Below are 5,452 nucleotides of genomic sequence, written 5' to 3' on the forward strand. Positions count from 1 at the left end.
ATTTTAAAATCTTTGTTGTTCTAAAATTTTATCAAATTTTCTTCTCTTTCTTTACATTGTAATAATGATAAATCATTTGAACTAGCAAAAAAGTTTAATTTCATTTTGTAAAGTTGAAATTACCTTTCGAAAAATTTTTCGTTCTTAGAAATTTATTGATTGAATTAAATTTCTCATCTAACTATGTCGGATTAGATCATAGAATTTTCTAGCGATTTCTATCGATTAAATCAGATATCTTAAAAAATAAAGAAAAGAAAAATGAAACTTTTCATATATTTTAAATTTCATAAATTTCATACTTTTCAAAGTTTTCATACATTTTAAAAAATTTAAATTTTAATTTGATCATTTGAATTTCTAAAAAGATTACTTATCATTAAAAGGTGCCATTTCATTTTATTTCATTAAAAATTTCTGATAAAATTTCAAAAATGCCAAACTTTATCGAAATTTGTTTTGAACTATACAAGAAGGCTTTTATTGATAGAAGGCTATAAGTATGCAAATTTTAATTTAAAAAAAAAAAAAAAACTGAATTAATATCAAAAATGAATTTTATCAACAATTTCTGTAAATAACTTTTAAATAATAATAAATTTTGAAATTATTAAAACACAAAAAAAAAAAATTGGATTAATACAAAAAATTTTAAAAAATTGTTTGTAAAAAAAATTGAAAAATATTAATATTCTATCATAATTTATAATTTTATAATATGATTATGATTTAGAAAATTTTATTTTAAGTTTTCAATGCAAATTGGAAATAAATAATTTTCTTTTTCAATTGAAATCATTCATGTAGCGTATAATTAAGTGCAATTAATTAAACTTAATTTATTATTTAATTTTAAGCTCTTTAATCAATTCCAAACATTAAAAATTTCAATTAAATATATTTTTGCTCATTTTTCATCCAATTAAAAAATCAATTTAATTGTCTTTTTTGGTTCATATTAAATAAACCCAAGTAGATTAACTATTTTATTCAATTTTTTTTTTATTTCTTTTTTTAAAAAAAAGAGAATGTTTTAAGCTAATTTTTCAATGATTAGATTTCATTTTATTTTTTTATTTTTTTTTTCAATTGCATAAATTATTTAAAAAATTCTTTTCCAATAATTGCACACTGAAAAATGAAAGCGTTAAATTTACATTTGCGCTTTTTCATTTTTTTTTTTTTTTTTTAACTCTCTGTTAATATTTACTTAGAAATGAAAATGCCGAAATGTTGGTTATTTGAAAAAAAAAAAAAAAAGGAGAGAGAGAGAGAGAGAGAAAAAATTGTTTACTTTTTCGTTTTTCAACTAGCTAAAAGCATTGATTTCATTCAGGCTTGTTAGACATAATTTAGGAAAAGAATAAAAAGAGCAAAAAATTGAAAACAATATTTTGGAGCTTATTTTTTTTTTTTTAAATTTCAGGCTTTAAATTTTAGGCTTGCTATAATATATACATATTTCATTTTTTTTTTTTTTTTAAAGAGAATAGAGAGTAGAGGTGAAATGAAAAGTTTTAGTTTTAAATTTATCATTTTTAAATGTTAATATTCTTTAGTTCTTTTTTTTTTTTTTTTGTTATTTCCATTAAATGAACAATTCATTTTCATTTTTTATCAATTTTTTTTTTTTAAAAAAGAAAAGATATATAATTTATAGTTATATAATTTATTAATTATAGTTAAGTTTCATTTGCTTTAATTTATTTTTCATTCATAAACAATAAATACATATACATTTAAAAAATTTTTTAGTAAATGAAATCGTTTTTTTTTTTTTATGAAAGATATTAATTTCGTCTTTTTTAATGTTTATTAAAAAAAAAAAATGTTATTAGAAGAACATAAACGCGTTTTATTATTTTCTTTTAATTAAAATGTTGAGAATAGAGTAGTTGTTGTTGTTGTTATTGTTATTGTTTGTTATTATTGTTATTGTTGTTGTTGTTATTGTTATTGTTGCTGTTGTTATTGTTTGTTATTATTTTTACAATTAGCTTTTCTTAAAGAACAAAAAAAGTTAGCTTTATCATAAATTATTCATTCAAATTACATGAAATTTAATTGAAAGCTAAATCAATTCGAAAAAACTTTCAAATTTATCAAATTTATGCTCAAAAAAATTTTTTTCCACTTTTAATCTTTTTTTTTTTGGCTATGGCAGAATAACAAAATTTGTTAGTGCTAACACAGAAAATTTTCTTCCTTTTTTTTTTTGGTTGTTTTTATATGACTTCAATGAAGAGAGAGAGAGAGAGAGAGGGAGGGAGAGGGAAAGAAAGAAAGAGAGAGAGAAAGAAAAAAAAAACAAACCAAAAATAATGTTTGATAGGCAAAACAAAAAAATTAGATTTGATTTGGTATTTAAAGTTTGTAAAACTGGAAATGAGAAGAAAATGCTAAAATAGAAAAGATGAAATTAGCAAAAGTTAAAATTAATTTAAAATTAGTTTAACATAAAAGAGATGAATGTTAGAAGGAAAAAAAAAATACGAAGATATGAAATAATTTTAGAATGAAATGCATATGAAAAAAATATTTGGAATGTATAAAGTTATATTAGATTAATTTTCATGCAATTATCAATGATTAGCTGCAGTTTATCACTGATAAACTTAATTAGTCGTAGCATAAATGACATTTAGGTAAAGTAATTAAATAACTCGAATGTCATATTTTATCAGATTCAATATGATTGATATTAGTAGTAGTAGTAGTACTGACATATTTGATCGTTTAGTACACGTCACTCTACGTGAATAACGATAATATAGTTAGAGTTACCTAATATTTCAAAAGTTATCATTTCTGGTATTCAACTGAATATTCTAAAAAATATCAAACTATTCGGCTATTATCACTTATTTAACGTAAGTATGAAAAGTCATCACGCTGTCATATAGCACGATTTATCGCCTCAACGTGTAGCATTCAGAAGTACTACGTCAAAAACACGAAACCATACGTAAACCTATCAAAATGACAATCCATTACGTTAAAAAACACGAAATCATACGTAAACCTATCAAAATGACAATCCATTACGTTAAAAAACACGAAATCATACGTAAACCTATCAAAATGACAATCCATTACGTTAAAAAACACGAAATCTTACGTGAATCTATCAAATGCTTAATAAATTAGCTTACCTGTAATGTTAGATCTGATTATTCTTTGATATTTTCAGGTAAATTCTTTCCTTTTTTTTTTTTTTTTTACATGACAATATGACAATTGCAATTTTGTTGGACGAATGAATGCATTTGCATTTGCAATTTTGCAACAAATGCATTTGCGTTTTGCGTTTTTTTTTTTTTTTTTTTTTGTAAGATTAAATTAATTGTTTTCATTTGCTTTTTTATGTTATTTTTTATATGATGTAAACGGAAAATTAACAGGAAGAAAAAAAAAAGAGAGAAAGAAGAACGGAAAAATTGAAAGTAAAAGATGTAAAAGGGCAATTCAACACAATTCATCAAAGTAAAACTAAAAAAGAAAAAAAGGGAAGAAAGAAAGTTTTGAAAAAAAAAATAGAAATGGAAGAAAATATGAAACAAAAAAATCGTCAAAATATTTTCATCAAAATATTTTACTCATTTTTTTCTCTGTTTTTTTTTTTTTTTTGTTTGTTTGTTTTTTTGAAATTGACGAAAACAATATGACCGTCAAATATTTTTAAAATTTTCTTAATATATTACTGATATATGATGCATATGCTTATGTCATCATCAATTAGCAATATCATTATGAAAATTTTATGCTAATAAATTCAAATGTTTCTTTTTTTTTTTTTGTTCATTTTTACTTCAAAATAATTTTCAAAAAAAAAAAATTTGAAGCATAATAATTTCAAAAAAATTGAAAAAAGAAAGTGAAATAACAATGATATTTGAGCAAAAAAACAAATTAATAGTTTAATAGAATTTATTGAATTTTACTCTTTTTTTTTTTAACAAAATGTAACAATTTCATACTAAATTTTATTAAAAAAAAGACTTAAATATAACACAAAATGTCTAATTTTTTATTTTTCAAAAAAAAGAAAAACAATAATTTTTAGTTTTTAATTTCGAGTTAATGTTTCAATTTTAATTTTCTAATGATAATTATGCATCAAAAATAATTAAAAATGAATGACAATTGAAATTAGCAAAAGTTAATCAAAAGTGTAAAAGATCGAAAAATATGATAGAAACAAAAATAGATGCATTTTTAAGATGTCACATTCAAATAAAATATTGTCACATGATATATATAATAATAATAAAGTTTAATAAATAAAATGTAACCAAAAAAAAAAAAGTGAAGTAATATGAAATGTTATTAATAATTCAAAATATTGTCCAAAATCTGATTTACTTTTTAAAAAAAAGTAAAATAATATCAAATTTTATCAATTTAAAATGTTGTCCAAAATATTTGATTTACTCAAAAAAAAAAAAAAAAAAATTACTGTGTTATTAATTTTGATGAATGAAAATATGATTTTAATTATTAATTTGAGTGATAAAAAACGAACAATTATCTTCTTTCATCTTTCCGCTATTTGAATGATAATAAATAACAATATGGTAATTAAATATTAGAATTTAAAAATTGAAAATTGAAAATGATACGAATAAGCAACAGATTATTAATTATATCAAAAAATTATTAAAGAGAAAATTTAAGTAAAACTATCATTACTATCAATTTTTTTCAATTTTTTTTTTAAGTGATAATGAATAATACAATAATAGAAATAATCAATTCAACAATATTTCTATTTTTTTTTCATCACCGTCTTTTTCTTTTCAGGAAACGAAAACAAGAAAAACGGTTAAATATGAGAAAGAGAGAGAGAGACCGGATGAAATAGAATAGCATTAAAATAGATAAATGATATTGTTGGCAAGAAGTAAAATGAGAATAAATTGTTTCCTGAAATTAAAAGAAAAAAATGAAAAAAAAAAAAAATGAGAAAATAAAAAGAAGTGAGAGAGAGAGAGAGAAAAAAAAGGAAAGGATGGAAAATTAAAAGTATTTCTTTAAATAGAAAAGTGAAGAAGGGATAAAGAAAGAGAATAAATGAAATAAGAAATTTAAATGATTGAACAACTGATTGAATTGTTATTATTATTGTTAATATTACTATTAATTATGAAATATTGTTCATATTATTTTATTATTATTACTATTATTACTACTGTTATTATTACTATTACTATTATTATTATTATTATTATTATTATTATTATTATTATTACCATTGTTATTAATACTGTCATTATTATTATTATTATTACCATCATTACTACTGTCATTACTATTATTATTACCATTATTATTATTACTATTATTACTACTGTCATTATTATTACCATTATTATTATTATTATTATTATTATTATTATTATTATTATTATTATTATTATTATTATTATTATTATTATTATTATTATTATTATTG

The sequence above is a fragment of the Brugia malayi genome, assembly GCF_000002995.4.
Source record: "Brugia malayi strain FR3 genome assembly, contig: Bm_v4_Chr2_contig_001, whole genome shotgun sequence".
Lineage (NCBI taxonomy): Eukaryota > Metazoa > Nematoda > Chromadorea > Rhabditida > Onchocercidae > Brugia > Brugia malayi.